At 34.4% G+C, this 22053-nt stretch overlaps 1 non-coding gene across 1 annotated transcript; it reads left to right on the top strand.

Annotated features, from left to right (window-relative positions):
- The first annotated feature begins 16794 nt into the window (after nt 1–16794).
- Nucleotides 16795–16901, top strand: LOC133036390 (small nucleolar RNA R71). Its single transcript, XR_009687048.1, has one exon. It is a non-coding gene; the product is annotated as a small nucleolar RNA R71 (small nucleolar RNA).
- Nucleotides 16902–22053: the final 5152 nt, after the last annotated feature.

Here is a 22053-nt window from a genome sequence, read left to right as displayed (position 1 = left end):
TTGATATTAAAAATGCTTTTCTTCATGGAGATCTTGAGGAAGAAGTATATATGGAGCAACCTCCTGGGTTTGTTGCTCAAGGGGAGTTAGGGCGAGTTTCTCATCTTCGCAAATCTTTATATGGATTGAAACAAAGCCCTCGTGCTTGGTTTGGTAAATTTAGTCAGGCTGTTGAGAAGTTTGGTTTGTTGAAAAGTAAGTCAGATCATTCTGTGTTTTATAAAAGATCAACTGTTGGTATCATTTTGTTAGTGGTGTATGTTGATGACATCGTTATTCCGGAAATGATGCGAAGGCATCTCATCCCTTAAGTCTTTCATTCACACCCAGTTTAACACGAAAGATTTAGGGGAACTCAAGTATTTCTTGGGGATTGAAGTTACTCGGAGTAAACAAGGTATTTTTCTGTCTCAAAGAAAGTATGTACTTGATTTGCTAACTGAGACAGGGAAATTGGGATCAAAACCTTGCAATGCTCCAATGAATCCCGCTGTGCATCTTACACGTGATGGGAAACCATTTGAAGATCCTGAGAAATATCGCAGGTTAGTTGGAAAGTTGATTTATTTAACTGTGACTCGTCCAGATATTGCATTTCCAGTTAGTGTTATCAGTCAGTTCATGTCTTCCCCAACAATTCATCATTGGGCAGCATTAGAACAAATTTTATGTTACTTAAAAGGAGCACCAGGACGAGGTATAGTTTACAAGGATCATGGACATACCCAGATTGAGTGTTTTTCTGATGCCGATTGGGCAGGCTCCAAGGTAGATAGACGATCCACTTCAGGATATTGCGTACTTGTTGGGGGCAATCTGGTCTCTTGGAAGAGTAAGAAACAAAATGTTGTATCTAGATCCAGTGCTGAATCAGAATATAGAGCTATGGCCCAGTCCGTGTGTGAGGTAATATGGATTTATCAGCTTTTGACTGAATTCGGGTTTAAGACTTCTATTCCAGCAAAATTATGGTGTGATAATCAAGCTGCTCTTCATATTGCCTCGAATCCCGTATTCCACGAGCGAACTAAGCACATTGAGATTGATTGTCATTTTGTTCGTGAGAAAATTCAACAAGGTCTGATCTCCACAGGATATGTGAAGACCGGAGAACAACTAGGAGATATTTTTACAAAGGCTTTGAATAGGGTGCGGGTCGATTATCTTTGTAACAAGCTGGGCATGATTAACATCTATGTTCCAGCTTGAGGGGGAGTGTTAGATATTAGCTGTAAAAGAATTAGATGTTTAGTAGATATTTAGTAGTTTCCTATTTTTTTGGTAGTTTCCCTTTTATGTCTCCTAACTTTGTATATAAATATGTATTATTCTATGAAATCAATACACAATTCGAATCACTATTTTCTACACGATCAAACTCACTAAGATAGCATCTGAGTTCAAGTAGCTTGGCCTATAAGAAGAAGAACAAATAAACAAAGTTAGTCCAGAATCAATAATCCAATTGGATAATAATTCACTAAAACTTTTAAAGTTTATAGAAAGAAATACCTTGTTTCTTTGCAAGAAGTTTAGGACAATGGAGTTTCCGATGACCTTTCTTATTACAGTAGAAACACTTTCCTTTTAGTGCATCACCAGAAGCAGCAGCCTTTTTGTTTTTCATAGCTTTGGCTCGCTTCTTGGTATTTTTCCACTTCTTCTTAGATTTGGGTTTTGAGGTAGAGGCAACATGTGCGTCAGGTTTAACCGTCCCATTACCATTGCCAGAATTTTGAGGTTAACCCCCTTTCTTCTTGGGGCCTCCAATCAAATTTTCATATGTCTAAAGGTCATTGACTAACTCATGAAAGTCTATGTCCTTTTTGTTCATGACATAATTTGATGTATAGGGCAGAAAAGTTGGAGTCAGACTATTCAAGATAAGGCTTACTTGAGTAGTGTGATCCATTTCAGCACCATGATCCTAGGCTTCTTGGAAATAACTTGCCATTAGAAGAACATGATCACACACATTCTGATGGGGTTCCATTCGTGCATTGATGTGTTTCTTAGTCGCGTCAAAGCGAGACTAAAGAGATGCCCTACCGAATAGCTCAGTTAACTTCATCATAACTTCAGCAGCCTTTTCGGTTTTTGAAAACCGAGTTTTAAGGGTGTCAACCATGCTGGAAAGCATGAAGTATAGAGCTTTATTGTTAGCATTCTGCCAATGCTCGTACTTCTCTTTAACAGCTTTGGTTGCATTGTCACCCGGCACTTCAGGAGACGGCTCAGTTAACACAAACAAGGCACTTTCTCCTATGAGAGCAATATTAATGTTCTCATTCCATTTTGGAAAGTTAGATCCATTTAGCTTATTTTCGGTCAAGAGTGATAACATGGGATTCATCATGTTATGCAGGATACTACAAAATAATAAATAGAAATCAATAATGGTTTAAACACAAAATCCAATTCAGAAATTATAAGCACATAGCATGTAGGAATGATAAGAGAAAATACTAAAAAAATTCAATCTTTAATAATTTTCAAGGTTTTCAACAAACTGATATCAGTGTCCCGTTTAGGCGAGAGTCAAAGCTACCATCCATTGAATAGAGTTGTTAGCTCATCTAAAATGTTAAATATTCTAGCAACCTTTTATTCAATCAAGATTGGAATCCAGCGTTGTCCCGTTTAGGCGAGAGTCAAGGCTATTCTATCTTATGAGCTTCTAACATTGTTTCATATTTTGTAAGTCAAATACAGTCGCCACCATTAGGGTGACCCATACCATATAAAATACTTGCAAAGCTACTTATCTTTCGAGATTAAACGGTGCTAACTTGATAATGAACGGTCCTCCATTAGGGAGGATTACTCACTAAAACAAAAGCTATGTAAAACCAATAATGGAGATCGAATATCTTAATAATAATAATAAAGCTCATTATTTAAAATGTATTTTCTTTATTATTTATAATAAAATATATTCATTAAATATCGAATTAAGAATTAAAATTCTAAATTAGAATTTAATTTGATATTTATAAAATTATACTAGATAGTGATTGAAATAAATTGAATTATTTCCATTTTAGTAGTAATTTATATATAAATATTAAGAAAATTATTCAATTTAAGTTGTATTAATTTAAATTAATTTGCAACTCAAATTTAAATTTTCATGAGAATATATTTATTGTATTTTGAAAAAGAAAGTATAAAACTTTACTATTTTCGAAATACTTAAATAATAATTACTTAGAAAAAATACTTCAAGGAAAAATATCACCAATCTAGATTTTCTTTTGACTAATTAATTAAATTTCTAATAATATACTTTAATTCATTTATTTTAAATTAATAATTAAATGAAAAAATTATTGATTTAAGTTGGTCCAAAATTAATTAAAATAAATAATTAATTTACAACTTAATCTATTTTTCAAGATAAATTCAAAATTATCTTGCATAATTAAATGCAATTTCGAAATTGATTAATAAAATAAAGAAAATATATTTTGAAAATTATTTAAATTTAAGTTGAAAAAATAAATTTCAACTGAAAAATAATTTTCTATTTAATTAAGTGTCATGAAAAAGAAATATTTAAGTATCATGATGAAAATCAACTTAGATATTTAATTTTCAATTTAATTAAATGTATTAAATTCAAGACATAAATAACTAAGTGTAGAGAAGGCTTAATTATTAATCTTTAGTTTAATACTAGGAAAAAATATACTTAAATTAAATTGTACCAAAATTAATTATTTAAATAATTAATTTTACAATGTATAATATTTTCCTATTGAATATTAGAAATAATAAGTAGTCTAGAAATAACTATCTAGAAAATATCTTATTTCAACTAAGTATCTTTTCAACAAAAATTTGAAAAAATATTTAATTTAAGTTGTTATAGAAAAAATCTAGAACTTAAATATTTTCAAATTTAAATTTAATTAAATATCAAAAATTAAGTTGTAACCACTTAATTTGAAAAATATTCCATTTTAAGTTTAAAACTAACTTAAAAAATATCTTAAGAATCTTCAATAACTAATACCTAGAATTCCTCAACTTAATTTTAAATTTAAAAAATATTCAATTTCAGTTAGATAAGAAAAATCAGTTAAAGTAACTAATTTATAACTTAAATAGGAATATTTAATTAAATAAGCTTCAGAAAGAATCTAGTTAGTGAAAATTCTTTATTTAATTAAATACAAGAAAAATACAAATAGTTTGTCTAGAAATAATATCTAAAACTAAGAGTGTTTTTCTTAAAATTAACTTTAAAATATTAAAATGAAAATAAATTTCATATATTTTAAAAGTTAATTATGTTGCTAATCAATTTTATTAGGTTAAACTAATTTAATTAACCTAGCACAGTTATTCAAGTCAGGCAAATGGGCCTTCACAATTGGGGTAGTTCATGTGAGGGGGAGCTGGGTTTAGTATGTCATACCCACTTCTATTGGCCCCCAAATCTCACACAAGACCCAAAAGAGAGGAATTTAACATTAAAATAAATAACTGTTATTAATTGAATAGGTCCAAAAACTAAATGGACCTAAATAAAATCTATCATGGTGTGACATTTTATTTAGCAACAACCTATATGCATCTATATAATAAAATAAACATATAGGCTCACACAGGCACACATTTGGATGGATCCTATCATGTTGCTAGGTCATACACAGATGAAAAAAGATTGTAAAATTTACCAGTTACAAATTATTTACTTGACCTATTGACAATTGAACCATCGGTTAAAACCAGATCATTGGATCTGTCAACAAGTTAACCATGGCAATTTAGATCAAGCAATAATAGGTTTTATAAAACTTACACATAAGCTAAAACACATACTCCTGCAACAAGATGGACTAGATAGTTGGATGTAGGATTTATTTAATTTTAAATAATTAAATTTAAAAAAAATAATTAAATAGTAAAAAATTATTTTCGAATTTAAAAAATAAATAAAATAATATTCAAAATTAAACCTACATTTTTGAAAAATTAGGTTTCAACTAACCTAAATATCATTTCCAAAATTTGCTAACTACTTTTAAAAATTTATTGTTATTTTATAAATTAAATATTCAATAAAAATTAAAAAAGATAAATAAATATCTTTTTCATATTTTATGATTTAATTTAAATAAATAAAATTTAACAAAATTTAAAAGTTAGCAAAATATCTTAATTCTATTCAAAATATCATGATTATAGTTATCTTATTTTAAATAAGGTCAAATTATTAAAAAAAATCTAATATCTGACCTTAAATTTAAAAATAAGATAGAATATAATCAAATTTAAAAATAAGATAAAAAATCAAGCAAAAAGATAGATTTTTACTTGTTTTTCAAATTCAAATTATACTAATATCTAAGATTAATTTTAAAAAATTCAAATTAATTTATTTCTGATATTAGATTTAAAAATTGAAAAATAAAAATGTAAAATACAAAACTACACAAAAAATCGGAAGTTAATTCCATGAAATAGCATGAAAAATCGAAGAAAAAACAAAAAAAATTACGAGCTGTACGGACAGTATGCATTGCATACTATCCGCGCGCGCTGGGGAAGGTGCACGACCGAGAAACCTCGGCGCAAGGATCACCTTGCAGCATATCCGCGCGCGGATGAGGGGTTTCAGACACCCCTGAGCGTGTTGCTCAGACAAAATGTTGTCCGAACACGCGCCTGATCGAGGATCACTAAGTTCCGCGCGCGTGGGTGAGTGCTTCATCCCGATATTTTTCGAAACTTCAAAAAATCATAACTAATTCAAATTAAATCGAAATTGAGTTCTGTAAAAAAGTAAATTTCTTAACTCTTTCCATACTATCCAACAAAAATAATTCCAAAAACAGAATTTCAATTATTTTTCACGAAAATTCACAAACATCAATCAATCATCATATAACACACAACACAACATGAAACCATCCAAATCACAAACAAATCGTTTTAAAGTCCAAATTTCTTGCAAACAAATCAATTACCATGGCTCTGAGGCCAGTTGTTGGAATTTATTTTACCAGGATCTTAGATCTACTCACAAGTATGTTGTTTAACACTCTAAATATGAACTTTCTAAAACGATAATTAAATACATATAAAGTTAAGAAAATCTTACATTGATGCAGCGGAATAATGTATCCTTCCACTCAAATCTCTAACCCTTGTATCCTTTCTTTCGCAGAGTATTATCAAGATCTGAGCCCGAATGTCCTTCTCATTGTGTGTGATCATTCACAGTCTTCCAATCTATGATTGAGGTACCACTTGATGTGTGTGGGCACTACTCTATCACTAAGGTTTCGAAATTGAGAAGTGGAAAAGAGAGAGGTATAGGGTCGGCTATAGAGAGAGAAGTGGAAGGCTCAGTTTTTCTGAAAAAAAAAACAATTTTCTGACAGAAGGCTTGAAAAACTTATTGAAAACTTATTATTTGACTGAGCCATCACTTTCTATTTATAGGCAACTACTAGGTTTAGGTTAGTAATTATTTGGCATTAAAATAATGAAAATATTAATTGGAAAAAGCTGCTTAAGTGGCCGGCCACAGGTGTTATTGGGCCTCACTTGGATTTTGCAGTTTTCACAATTTTTATTTCTATTTTCTCAAAAACGCCAATTTTCTAATTCTAACCTTTTAAATGCCAAAACTAATTATTTAATAACTAAAATAGATTATTAAATAATATTGTCATTTAATTTTATTATTAATTAGACATATAGAGTCTCTTAATTAATAAATAAACCTAGAATCTCTTTTCTTTACAATTTCACCCCTGCTTAGTGAAAATTCACAAATTAGACATAGTCTAACTTTAGAATTATAATTGATTAATCACAAATCAATTATTGAGTCTTACAAGCAGTATAGTCTCAACTAGAATGGGGACCATGGATCTATATGTTGAGCTTCCAATAAGTGAACCGAATTTACTAAGTAAATCCCTACTTATTAATTCCTCGTTGAATCCACTCTTAGAACTTACAATTGCACTCTCAGACTTATATAGAGCATATTATATGTTCCACGATATAGATATGCTATCTCATTTAACCATTGTTATAATCTTATTGTGATCAAAGATCCTCTATATAGATGATTTACATTGAGATGTGATAATTTTACCGTTTTCACCCCTCAACGTATTTGGCCCCTTAAAACCCTTAGCTACCTATAAATGATGTTTAGTGATCTAAGAATTAGTCACTTAAACAAGAGATCATCCATTTACTTCTATTTAGCTAAGCTCGACGGGAATCATCACTTGACTTCTATACACCAGTAGAAGCTATAGATTCCATATTTATGTTTAGCACTCCCACTCAATCATACTGTCATGTTCCCAAAATATACGTATCACCCTGACCCAAAAGTAGGCTTAACTAATAAATCAAAAAACATGAATAGCACTCCTGAGTTGAGCCTAAGCATATTAGGATTTAGATTCTTTTAATCTTAAGATCAACTACTGATATTGACTTGGAAAGATACAACGATAAGTTTATATGTAAAGACCGCTTAGTTTAATTTGGAAATTAGCAGTTAATCATGTTTAATTATAAAAATTATTTATAGCTATTTAAATAATTATTTATACTGTTATTATTGAATTCTGAGATGCATTTTATGTCATTTAGTAGTTTTTATAATTTTGCATTTCCGGTGCCCGGTAACACGGAACGCGGTGTTTGGCTCAGTAAAATCACAACTTAGTATGTTAGTAGATTGGGACGGTTTATTAGACATTGGGAATGTCGGGAATGGCCAGGAATTTAGAATTTCCCAAAAATACCCCTTTAGTGTTATTTATGTGATTTTGGTGTGAAGGGGCAAAATCGTCATTTTGCCCCATTATTAGTTTGTCCTTTAGTGGACTTAGTAAGTGGAATATTATGTGTTTTAGTAGGTTTTAGTTGGCTGAAATAAAAAGAGTTAAGTTGCATTTAGTCATTTATTCAAAATTTCAAAAGTTAGAAAATTGGAAATTCAAAGGCTCTCTTTCTTTCTCTCCTTTTCGGTTTTGAGCAGCTGGGTTTAGGGGGGATTTCTCTTGGATTTCAAGCTGATTTTAGCATAGATTTTGATCTCAAGTTGTTGGTAAGATCCTTGTAGCTCTCCCTTTTGGTTTCTTGATGAATTTTGATGAAATGTTGATGTTTGCATGCTTAGTTTAAGTTGATGTTGTTGCTGTGATTTTGTAGTTGTTTGCAGAGGTTTAAGCATGACTAATTGATGTTCTTAAGCTGCTTGTAATGCTTGATGGTTAGGTTGTTAGAGTTGTGGAGTTTTTAGTGTAAAAGCTTAGGTTTTCAAAGAGAAAATTGGAATTTTAGTGGTTGTAGTTGTTGCATGAGTTAGGGTTTGATTTCTGCAGTTTTTAAATGCTTGAATATGTGATTTTAATCAAGGTTTAATGCATGAGAGGTTGTTTAGTCAAGTTTTGAGTTTTAGAACTCAATCTTTGACCTTTAATGGTGAAATGAGTTTCTGTGTGTGAAGCTCGGTTTTGTTGCTTTAGAAATGTTCTAGGGGTTATTTAGAACTGGTCTGGAAGGTCTTATGTGATTTGGATTGGATTTGATTGAGTTGTGAATTTTTGAAAAGTTCCTGCGAGGAACCAGAATTCCGGTTGTGCAACCGGAATTCTGGATGAGGGTTCAGAAATTCCCAGAACCGGAATTCCGGTTGCAGAACCGGTCTACTGGTCGGGGAATTTTCAGGAACCCTAGATTTTCTCGTTTTTATGTTTTTTGGGGTATTGCCATGCTTTTTATCGATAGGGAAACTTTTAGTTCCTAGTTAAGTCCCCGAGAAGTGATTTAGCGTATCACTTATAGTGTTGTGATTTTTATGGTTTAGGAGCCTGTAATCCGCCGCGCAGATAGTTCCAGTCAGGTTGACCGGCACACCTGAATTCGGAATTGAGGTAAGATTAGTATAACAGTATGCATATGTAAATTACATGTTTAGCGTGCATGTTAGGAAGCCTGTTAGATTACATTAGATATGTATGTTGGCTTCGAACCATCCGACTGTGTCACATCGGTATAGGCTGGAGTATGACCAGTATGACCGAGTATAGGCGGACACTGTATCACATCGGTTTAGGCTGGAGTATGACCAGTATGACCGAGTATAGGCTGACACTGTATCACATCGGTATAGGCTGGAGTATGACCAGCAGCTGGAGTATGACCAGTATGACCAAGTATAGGCTGATACTTAGGTTGGTGGTTCCGTACTATTTGACGTATCACATCGGTACAGGCTAGAGTATGACTAGCAGCTGGAGTATGACCAGTTCGACCGAGTATAGGCTGATACTGTAACACATCGGTACAGGCTGGAGTATGACCAGCAGCTGAGTATGACCAGTTCGACCAAGTATAGGCTGTTACTTATCAATAGTACCGTCCCTATGAACGTTCAGGACTCAGTATCATGTTGGACACGACAGTTAGGGTTATGGTCAGGGGTATGGGCGTCTGATCATGACCGGGATTTATGTATGAGTATTATTATGCTTTTCTTATGTAGTCTGTCGACTCACAGTGCTATGTTCATGTGTAGGTTAGGCCAAGATCAAAGCTGTGGAACCGTGAGGACGAGCCTACGAAGATTGTACATGTCGGGGCGGTTAGGCCTGGAGCGTACGATCATCGGGACAGGGAGGCTATTTTTGTAACTAGTCGCTAGGCGACAAGTATTTTATATAGACAGTAAACTTTTGTAAATGGTTTTGTAATCGGGATCCCGAGTATTTTGTATAAATATTTTACAAGTTTAATTAAAAAGCAAAAATTTTAATTAATCACGTTTTTCTATAAACCTCGTTGATTAGCAACGAGCTGCACAGTATGTTTAAAATCACGTAATACGCCTATGCTAGTTAGGGTGTTACAATTTGGTATTAGAGCCGTGATGTCGCCCAATTAGTTACACTGCGGTCGCGGTAGTAAACGGGCTATATGTCGTATCCACAGGGAGGAAAAATACACTCAAAATGACAGTTAGTAATTTTACGAGAATAAAATATGAACCTTGAATGTGATGAGAATATTGAGAAAATGATTTTTAAAAATTAAACAAGTAATTAAAATGAGAAGTGATCAGAAAATGATTATGGAAGACACAAGCTTTGTACATGCAATTATATTTTCATAATAAAATTGATTCTTTAACCTCAACTATAATTCTACACCATTAATTATAGTTGGAAAATGTGTATGATTAAGGTTACTAGAAAAATATGTTCTCTAATTAAATTAATACTACTTCTAAAAATACTATCATATTATATAATTTAAATCGAAAAAATACCACCGGCAGAATGCAGTAAAAATCATATAATATAATAAACACTCTAATAATTAATAGCCTAACTTACATAAGAAAAGCATGACTGAACTTATATAAAAGGTACTATTAAATTTAAAGTACAATTAAGAAGAAGAGAAATTTAATATAACAAATGTGAAAATGAAGAACAAAGCCCAAAATAACGTGATTAGTCTTCATCTCCTTATATATATAAAATTGCATAGGAGAAAGCATGGGATAGTTGGACTTTGGCCTCCTAATACTTGCAGTTTGCACAAATCTGAAAAATGACACAAAAATTAAAGTAAATTAAATATTTCCAATAAAAATAAATTTACCATTAAAACTTATAAAATATTTAATTTATATTAATTTTATGTACACAATTAATGACTTAAAATGTGCAAATTTTAACCTTAATCACAACCCCCAACTAGCTTATTGCTAGTCTCTAGCAATTCAAGCGAGCAAAAATATTGTCAACATGATATTTTTAGCTCAAAAATTTAAAAAATGGCACAAATATTCAAACAAAATGTTAGTAACAAGCCAATAAAAACTATACAAAATTACATTGAATATATCTAGAGTTGTGAGTGTGTGCACCAAACTTGAACCTTCATACCACAAACCATAACACATAGATGCTTTCGAAAAATATACCAAGTAAAAGTCTCAACTCCATTTGCCTACCAGGTTTTGAAAATATTTATTCATGACTAAGAATTTCACTCATGGAGTTGAAAATTGAAAAGTGAGCACTCGAAAAGGATAGATTAATTTAGGACAAACATTTGAATAAATATTGAAACGAAGATAGGTTATGAATTATTTGGACAACCACCATAAAGAATACCACAAACCAGCTTTTCGAGACTTTTAAGCGAAAATAGACAATCTTTTACATTTACTCTAGGAGCCATAAAAAAAATAAATAAAAAAAATAAAAATAATATACTATAATTTTTTTTGAACAAGAGGCAACATATTAAACAAATGAATAGAAATGTTGCTCTTGCAATTTTTTTTCTTTTTCTTTTCTTTTCTTTTTTTTTTTTTTTTTTTTTTTGAAGAACAAGAGGCAACATGTTGGATATAGTGATGGAAATGTTGCTCTTGTAATTTCTTTCACTTTTTTTTTTCACATAAAAAAAAATAATTACACAAAGGCTCCCTAATAAGATTTGTCTATAAAAAAAAATTATCCCTTAAAGCAACATCCAATCAAATCCTAGTACCATGTCAAAAATAATGATAACCATGTCTAAGAATCAATAAAAATTCAAAAGTTGTTTTCTCAAATCTCGCCACTCACAAAAATATGAACACTTAAACTTGGCAAAGTTTCTAAGCAAATATGTGCTAACACCCATCTCACCACAAAGTTTGGCATGTGCATTTTATAACTCTAGAAAAATTCTAAGTAACAAAGATAGCAAAAATTGTCTTGAAAATAACATTTTACAAGAATAAATGAGTAATTTTTGAAAAATTTGACCATGAAAATATTAATATGACAAAAATTAAGAAACATGCTTGAATATGCTCACCACCCCCAACTAAAATAAGACAGTTCCTCAATGTCTAAAGATATAAAAATTAAAAGAATAGGGAAAGAGAACACCTGGAGAGCAAGCAACCATGGATAGCAGCGATATTGATCCTCTAAAAACATAAAAACTGAAAAACAAAAAAAATGATAACAAATAACAAAATAAGATGACAAAGATAAAAGGAAAAAGGGAACAAACCTCTGTACAAGATCGGGGAAGCACTACTCAAGGCTGGTAAACCGGAGCCACGAGGATATCCTCGACAGGCTAGGGCACCCTCTCTATGTAGTGTTTCAGTCTTTGGCCATTCACTTTGAATTTTCTCCCATCGGTTGGGTCTTCGACCTTAACAACACCGTGGGGGAAAACAGTTTTGACAATATACGGCGCAGTCCACCGGGATCTCAGCTTCCCAGGGTGGAGATGCAGGCGAGTGTCATAAAGATGAACTCGCGGATTTGGCTCAAATTCTTTTCTCAGGATCTGCTTTTCATGAGCCGCTTTTAATTTAGCCTTGTAGATCCTAGAGTTGTCATAAGCATCATTCCTTAATTCCTCAATTTCTGACAACTGAAGCTTACGATGAAGGCCCGCTGCGTTGAGATCAGAATTTAGGCTTTTTACAGCCCAGTATGCTTTATGTTCCAGTTCAACAGGGAGATGGCAGGCCTTGCCATACACTAGTCTGTAAGGAGACATGCCTAGCTGAGTTTTGTAAACAGTGCAGTAGGCCCAGAGAGCATCGAGAAGTCGGGAGGACCGATCTTTGCGGTCAGGGTTAACCGTCTTTTCTAAAATTTGCTTAATTTCACGATTAGCTAACTCAGCTTGGCCATTTGTCTGTGGGTGATAAGGCAGTGCAACCTTGTGAAGTACGCCATACTTTTGCATCAAATGCTTAAAAGAGTGGTTGCAGAAATGGGTGCCTTGGTCACTGATGATAGCTCGTGGTGTGCCAAAACGAGATAACACATTTTCTTTTAAGAATTTCACAACAGTTGTGTTATCTGCATTTCGACATGGCACGGCTTCAACCCACTTGGAGACATAGTCTATGGCGAGGAAAATGTAAAGGTAGCCAGAAGAAGGTGGGAACGGTCCCATAAAATCAATTCCCCAACAGTCGAATATTTCTATTACGAGCATTGGGTTCAATGGCATCATGTGTCTACGGGATAGCGCACCTAGTTTCTGGCACCTTTCACAAGATCGACAGAAATTGTTAGTGTCTTTGAACAAAGTGGGCCAGTATAGACCACACTGTAAGATTTTTGCAACAGTCTTTTTCATAGAAAAATGACCACCACATGCTTCGTTGTGGCAAAAGTTCAAGACACTAAAAATTTCATCATCTGGAATGCAACGTCTCATAATTTGATCGGGGCAGTACTTGAAAAGATATGGATCATCTCAGTAAAAGTTACGGACCTCGACCAAAAATTTACGTTTATCCTATGCATTCCAGGAAGCAGGAAGCTCACCAATCACTAAGTAATTAACAATATGAGCGTACCATGGTAACTTAGTGAGTGTGTAGAGATGTTCATCAGGGAAGTCATCTCGGATAGCAGGGCCATCAGTGGAATCAGAAAACTCTAGACGAGATAGGTGGTCCGCTACCACATTTTCAACTCCTTTCTTATCCTTGATGGTCAAGTCAAATTCCTGGAACAGAAGGATCCACCTAATTAAGCGTGCCTTAGCATCCTTTTTGGAAAGGAGGTACTTAAGAGCAGAGTGGTCGGTGAAGACCGTGATAGGGGAACCGATCAGGTAGGAACGAAACTTGTCAAGTGCGAATACTACGGCAAGCAACTCTTTCTCAGTAGTAGAATAGTTCATTTGAGCACTATTAAGAGTTCTACTTGCATAGTATACGACGAAGGGCTTCCCTTCCCTTCGTTGACCAAGGACGACCCCTATAGCGTAATTGCTAGCATCACACATGATCTCGAATGGCAAGTTCCAATCAGGTGGTTGAATGATAGGGACAGAAGTGAGTTTGGTGACAAGTGTTTGGAAGGATTCCTCACACTCGGGTTTCCAGTTACACACCACGTCTTTTGCCAAGAGGTTCGACAAAGGTCGAGCTATCGTCGAAAAATTCTGGATGAACCTCCTATAGAATCCAGCATGCCCAAGAAAGGATCGAACATCCTTAACAGTCTTGGGGGCGGGCAGCTTTGATATGAGTTCAATCTTGGATTGATCAACCTCAATTCCTCGTTGTGAAACAATATGCCCCAAGACTATGCGAGATGGCACCATGAAATGACACTTCTCCCAGTTGAGTACCAAGCCTTTATCTTTGCATCGTTTAAGCACAACTTCCAAATTGAGAAGGCTTGATTCAAATGAATCACCAAAGACTGTCAAATCATCCATATATACTTCCATACAATTCTCGATCATATCACTAAAGATACTCATCATGCAGCACTGGAAGGTGGCTGGGGCATTACACAGGCCAAATGGCATACGCCGAAAGGCATAGGTACCAAAAGGATAAGTGAATGTGGTCTTTTCCTGATCTTCTAAAGCAATTTCGATTTGGTAGTACCCCGAATAACCATCGAGAAAGTTGTAGAAAGGATGACCTACCACACGTTCCAAGATTTGATCGATGAATGGAAGTGGGAAATGGTCTTTACAGGTGGCGGCATTTAATTTTTAATAATCAATGCACATGCGCCAACCTTTTGTGACCTTGGTAGGGATGAGTTCTCCCTTATCATTTGGTACCACTGTTACTCCCGATTTCTTGGGAACAACATGAGTTGGGCAAACCCACTTACTGTCGGCAACAGGATAAAGTATCCCGTAATCCAGAAGCTTCAAGATTTCAGTCTTTACCACTTCCTTCATTGGTGGGTTTAATCTCCTTTGAGGATCACGTCCTGGTATGGCCCCGTCTTCTAATTTAATGTGATGGGAGCAAATCAAGGGACTAATCCCTTTAATGTGAGCTAACGTCCAACCAATTGCTCCTCTTTGCTCTGTGAGCACGTTGATAAGTTGTTGCTCTTGAGTTGCATTAAGGGTGGAGGATATGATGACAGGGAAAGTGTTGTTTGCTCCCAACAAGACATGCTTAAGTTCCTTAGGAAGTTGAGCCAAGTTTGGTTGAGGAGCTTGTACAGTGGATGGTTTTGGTGTTTCCCTATCTTGAGGAAGTCCCTCGAAGATTGGATTCCAAAACATGGTTCTTTTGGTCAGTAATTGATTGATGACTTCAGGGTTGATTTCAGTATTACCCGACCCAGAAATCTCAGAAATTTCAAAGAGGTCATTGAGATGAGTGGAAGTGTATTGTGCTTCTACCTCTTCTGAAATAAGTGTATCGATCAGAAATGATTGGAAACACTCATCGTTATCAGGTGGTTGTTTACCAATGTTGAAAACATTCACCTCTAGAGTCATGTTCCCAAAAGAGATTTTCATGAGACCATTCCTACAATTGATGAGTGCATTTGCTGTTGTGAGGAATGGTTGTCCGAGAATGATGGGAATTTTGGACTCTAAGTTGACTTCAGATTGAGTGTCCAAGATGAGAAAATCCACAGGGTAATAGAATTTATCGATTTGAATCAAGACATCTTCAACTATTCCCTGAGGTTTCTTAACTGATCGATCGGCCAATTGTAGCACCACAGATGTGGGCTTAAGTTTTCCTAGGCCTAGTTGCAAGTATATGGAATAAGGCATGAGATTTACACTTGCACCTAAGTCCAGGAGGGCTTGGCCAAATTCCTGTTGCCCTATTTGACATGAAATGGTTGCACAACCAGGATCTTTGTGTTTAAGCGGTGTCTTGCAGTCGATCACCGCAGTAGCTTGTTCTGCCAAGAATGCAGTTTTCTTGACATGGTGCTTCCTTTTGATAGTGCATAGATCCTTGATAACTTTGGCATAAGCCGGTACTTGCTTGATTACATGAAGTAATGGCAAGTTAACCTTAACTTGTGTCAAAAAGTCAAGGATTTCACTATGACTTTCCAGTACCTTCCCAGTGGATTTCAAAGCCTAAGGAAAGGGCACCTTTAGTGGAAGGTTCTGTGGCACATCAGCATCTGGAGCAGGCATTGGTACACTAGTGGTCTTAGGTAATGGTGATACCGTACTTTGACCACTTCGGGTAGTAATGGCATTAACCCCTTTGAAATTAGACTCTGAAGGAGCGGAGGTTTGTGCCATTTGTTGCCCTTTGGGAGTGATTAGAGGTTGAGCGGGAAGCTTACCACGCTCTTCAATGACTGAAGAATAATTTAACATTGTTATTTGAATCTTTATGTCCTTCGATTCCTCTATCACCTGAGTGAAATAAGTCCTGAACTCTAGTTGGGATTCTGCGAGAATTTTCATTGAACTCTCAAGAGAATTCTTTTGTTGATCAGGCCTCCATTGGCTCCCAGATGCTTGATTTTGACTTGTATCCTTGCAACTGAAATTGGGATGGTTACGCCAACCAGGATTGTATGTGTTGGAGTAGGCATTATAAGGCTTCTTGTAATCCCCTAAGGCATTACACTGTTCCTCATCTCCTCCCCTTAACATACTAAGACTAGGGCACTCTTGTGGTTGATGATCAGTCCCTCCACAAATGAAGCATTGTTCTTGCTTTTCCACTTTTGCAGCCATCTGGAGTGCTTTACCTTCTTGAGTTTTGAAAGCCTCAAAATTTTTTTCAAAGCTTCAAGTTGAGCTTTCACAGTGTCCTCCTCCTTCAATTGGTAGACTCCGGCTGTTCGTGGCTTGTCTGTAGGACTTGGCGCACTCCATGTGTATGATTTTTCAGAAATTTCTTCAAGATATTCCAAAGCTTCTTCGGGATCTTTCTGTAGGAAGTCGCCATTGCACATCATTTGTACGAATTGTCTTTTGTCGGCTGTGAGACCGTCATAGAAATAGCTGACTAGACGCCAACTTTCGTATCCATGATGTGGGCACTGGCCCATCAAATCTTTAAACCTCTCCCAGACCTGATGAAACGTTTCGTGGTCCTTTTGGGTGAAGGTAGAGATTGGCCTCTTAAGGCTGCTGGTCTTATGGGGTGGAAAAAATTTAGAGAAAAATACTTTTGTCATTTCATCCCATGTCCCAATAGACCTTGGCCTTAAGGAATACAACCAGCTTTTGGCTTTATCCTTGAGTGAGAAAGGAAAGAACTTCAATCTCACCAAGTTAATGATGTCAGCTTGGTTGTTGAATGTGGCCACCACCTCTTCGAAGGCCTGAATATGTACATATGGACTCTCATTTTCCATACCATGAAAGGTTGGTAAAAGTTGAATCATCCCAGGTTTGAAATTGAAGTTGGGCATATTATGAAGGTGTGGCCGTACGCGTAGGATGTAGATAATCCTGTAGCGTTCTTGGTTGGATTTCCTGTTGTTGAGCCATCATTGGAAGTGCAGGAAGTATGGGTGATGGTGGTGAATGAGAACGAGTGGAAGAAGACGATTTAGGAGAGTTTTCTAAAATTTCAATTTGTTGTTTTACAAATCTTCCTAATTTGTCTCTATTTCGTGACATTCACTTTTTTTTTTTTTTGAGTGTGTGGTTTTTCACTTGTTAAATAATGTAAATTACAACTATGTAATAATGCAAGGGTATTCCCACAAGATATTCCCAGGCCGATTGGGAAGGTTGCCAAGGTACCGCTTCATCCCACACTTTTACTAGAACTCCCCGGGGTCGCTAGAAAGTGTAGAGGGTACTCTACCACAAACCTTTAAAGCCAATCTTTCTTAGACAGAATAATCTCAGTTTGTACCACTTTTACCATTACACAATTGGGTTTACACTAAAAAGTTTATGAAAATATTTTATGCACAATTTTTTTTTTTTAGCCTAAAGGATAAAAGTCTACAACTATCCTAAAATAAATAAATAAAAAATATAGCTAATCCTAAAAAAAAAGTACACAAAATAAAATAATGTAAAAAAAAAACTAACACCCTAATATAGTAGCAAAATAATAAATACAACTAATAAATGAACTAAAAGAAAAATTTAAACTACTTGCTTCTTTTTTTACTAAAAGAGTAGAGAGGAGAAAAAAAAAATAATAATATATAGTGATTTTTTTTTTTTGAATCTATATATAACCAAAAAAAAAAAAAACTAAATTATACTATATTAACTAAAAAGTTTTTTTTTATGTAAACAAATAAAGAGAGACAAAATAAATAAATAAATAAAAAAAAAACTATTATACTAACCTCTTGTAGCGCAGAACCCTCCCCGGCAACGGCGCCAAAAATTGATGTCGCCCAATTAGTTACACAGCAGTCGCGGTAGTAAACAGGCTATATGTCGTATCCAGAGGGAGGAAAAATACACTCAAAATGACAGTTAGTAATTTTAGGAGAATAATATATGAACCTTGAATATGATGAGAATATTGAGAAAATGAATTTTAAAAATTAAACAAGTAATTAAAATGAGAAGTGATCAGAAAATGATTATGGAAGACACAAGCTTTGTACATGCAATTATATTTTCATAATAAAATTGATTCTTTAACCTCAACTATAATTCTACACCATTAATTATAGTTGGAAAATGTGTATGATTAAGCTTACTAGAAAAATATGTTCCCTAATTAAATTAATACTACTTCTTAATATACTATCATATGATATAATTTAAATCGAAAAAATACCACCGGCAGAATGCAGTAAAAATCATATAATATAATAAACACTCTAATAATTAATAGCCTAACTTACATAAGAAAAGCATGACTGAACTTATATAAAAGGTACTATTAAATTTAAAGTGCAATTAAGAAGAAGAGAAATTTAATCTAACAAATGTGAAAATGAAGAACAAAGAGAATCAATATATTAGAAGAATAAAAATTGCATGAACTTACACTTGAGTCTTGCTAAAGAAATTAGCCTTGAAAAGGCATTGTCTTTACACCAAAATTAATAAAACAAAATAAAGAAGAAAGAAAGAAAAGATACAATTTTGGTATAATAGTACTAGTAAAATCTGATTGTTTTTCACTCTCCAAATTGGTCTATTTATAGAGCTAAAATGATCCCATTACATGCATTTTCGTGTATCACTTAGTGGAGAAATGGCTAAATTAACTAGTGAAGTGGGACACGCTTGCGTCATTTCTGCTGGAGAGAGGGAGAGCCGGACCACGTAATGAGCTTACAATGCTTCAAGTGGAAATTGATATGTGGGTTCCACCACTCTTTTGCTTTTGACCAAAGACCTACTCACATAAATTGGTTGTGATGATAAGGATAAGGAAACATATTTATTGATATTACATTTGGACTTTTGTCATGGATCAAGTTCAAAAGCCCAAAATAACGTGATTAGTCTTCATCTCCTTATATATATAAAATTGCATAGGAGAAAGCATGGGATAGTTGGACTTTGGCCTCCTAATACTTGCAGTTTGCACAAATCTGAAAAATGACACAAAAATTAAAGTAAATTAAATATTTCCAATAAAAATAAATTTACCATTAAAACTTATAAAATGTTTAATTTATATTAATTTTATGTACACAATTAATGACTTAAAATGTGCAAATTTGAACCTTAATCACAACCCCCAACTAGCTTATTGCTAGTCTCTAGCAATTCAAGCGAGCAAAAATATTGTCAACATGATATTTTTAGCTCAAAAATTTAAAAAATGGCACAAATATTCAAACAAAATGTTAGTAAGAAGCCAATAAAAACTATACAAAATTACATTGAATATATCTAGAGTTGTGAGTGTGTGCACCAAACTTGAACCTTCATACCACAAACCATAACACATAGATGCTTTCGAAAAATATACCAAGTAAAAGTCTCAACTCCATTTGCCTACCAGGTTTTGCAAATATTTATTCATGACTAAGAATTTCACTCATGGAGTTGAAAATTGAAAAGTGAGCACTCGAAAAGGATAGATTAATTTAGGACAAACATTTGAATAAATATTGAAACGAAGATAGGTTATGAATTATTTGGACAACCACCATAAAGAATACCACAAACCAGCTTTTCGGGACATTTAAGCGAAAATAGACAATCTTTTATATTTACTCTAGGAGCTATAAAAAAAATAAATAAAAAAAATAATATACTATAATTTTTTTTGAACAAGAGGCAACATATTAAACAAATGAATAGAAATGTTGCTCTTGCAATTTTTTTTCTTTTTCTTTTTTTCTTTTTCTTTTTTTTTCTTTTTCTTTTCTTTTTTTTTTTTTTTGAAGAACAAGAGGCAACATGTTGGATATAAAGATGGAAATATTGCTCTTGTAATTTCTTTCACTTTTTTTTTCACATAAAAAAAAAATAATTACACAAAGGCTCCCTAATAAGATTTGTCTATAAAAAAAATTATCCCTTAAAGCAACATCCAATCAAATCCTAGTACCATGTTCAAAATAATGATAACCATCTCTAAGAATCAATAAAAATTCAAAAGTTGTTTTCTCAAATCTCGCCACTCACAAAAATATGAACACTTAAACTTGGCAAAGTTTCTAAGCAAATATGTGCTAACACCCATCTTACCACAAAGTTTGGCATGTGCATTTTATAACTCTAGAAAAATTCTAAGTAACAAAGATAGCAAAAATTGGCTTGAAAATAACATTTTACAAGAATAAATGAGTAATTTTTGAAAAATTTGACCATGAAAATATTAATATGACAAAAATTAAGAAACATGCTTGAATATGCTCACCACCCCCAACTAAAATAAGACAGTTCCTCAATGTCTAAAGATATAAAAATTAAAAGAATAGGGAAAGAGAACACCTGGAGAGCAAGCAACCACGGATAGCAGCGATATTGATCCTCTAAAAACATAAAAACTGAAAAACAAAAAAAATGATAACAAATAACAAAATAAGATGACAAAGATAAAAGGAAAATGGGAACAAACCTGCGTACAAGATCGGGGAAGCACTACTCAAGGCTGGTAAACCGAAGCCACGAGGATATCCTCGACAGGCTGGGGCACCCTCTCTATGTAGTGTTTCATTCTTTGGGCATTCACTTTGAATTTTCTCCCATCGGTTGGGTCTTCGACCTTAACAACACCATGGGGGAAAACAGTTTTGACAATATACGGCGCAGTCCACCGGGATCTCAGCTTCCCAGGGTGGAGATGCAGGCGAGTGTCATAAAGATGAACCCGCTGATTTGGCTCAAATTCTTTTCTCAGGATCTGCGTGTCATGAGCCGCTTTTAATTTAGCCTTGTAGATCCTAGAGTTGTCATAAGCATCATTCCTTAATTCCTCAATTTCTGACAACTGAAGCTTACGATGAAGGCCCGCTGCGTTGAGATCAGAATTTAGGCTTTTTACAGCCCAGTATGCTTTATGTTCCAGTTCAACAGGGAGATGGCAGGCCTTGCCATAGACTAGTCTGTAAGGAGACATGCCTAGCTGAGTTTTGTAAGCAGTGCGGTAGGCCCAGAGAGCATCGAGAAGTCGGGAGGACCAATCTTTGCGGTCAGGGTTAACCGTCTTTTCTAAAATTTGCTTAAGTTCACAATTAGCTAGCTCAACTTGGCCATTTGTCTATGGGTGATAAGGCAGTGCAACCTTGTGAAGTACACCATACTTTTGCATCAAATGCTTTAAAAGAGTTGTTGCAGAAATGGGTGCCTTGGTCACTGATGATAGTTCGTGGTGTGCCAAAATGAGATAACACATTTTCTTTTAAGAATTTCACAACAGTTGTGTTATCTGCATTTCGACATGGCACGGCTTCAACCCACTTGGAGACATAGTCTATGGCGAGGAGAATGTAAAGGTAGCCAGAAGAAGGTGGGAACGGTCCCATAAAATCAATTCCCCAACAGTCGAATATTTCTATTACGAGCATTGGGTTCAATGGCATCATGTGTCGGCGGGATAGCGCACCTAGTTTCTGGCACCTTTCACAAGATCGACAGAAATTGTTAGTGTCTTTGAACAAAGTGGGCCAGTATAGACCACACTGTAAGATTTTTGCAGCAGTCTTTTTCACAGAAAAATGACCACCACATGCTTCGTTGTGGCAAAAGTTCAAGACACTAAAAATTTCATCATCTGGAATGCAACGTCTCATAATTTGGTCGGGGCAGTACTTGAAAAGATATGGATCATCCCAGTAAAAGTTACGGACCTCGACCAAAAATTTACGTTTATCCTGTGCATTCCAGGAAGCAGGA

The sequence above is a fragment of the Cannabis sativa genome, chromosome 3 (assembly GCF_029168945.1).
Source record: "Cannabis sativa cultivar Pink pepper isolate KNU-18-1 chromosome 3, ASM2916894v1, whole genome shotgun sequence".
Taxonomy (NCBI): Eukaryota; Viridiplantae; Streptophyta; class Magnoliopsida; order Rosales; family Cannabaceae; genus Cannabis; species Cannabis sativa.
Note: the sequence above shows the minus strand (reverse complement) of the source record. Positions and strands in the feature narration are given on the sequence as shown.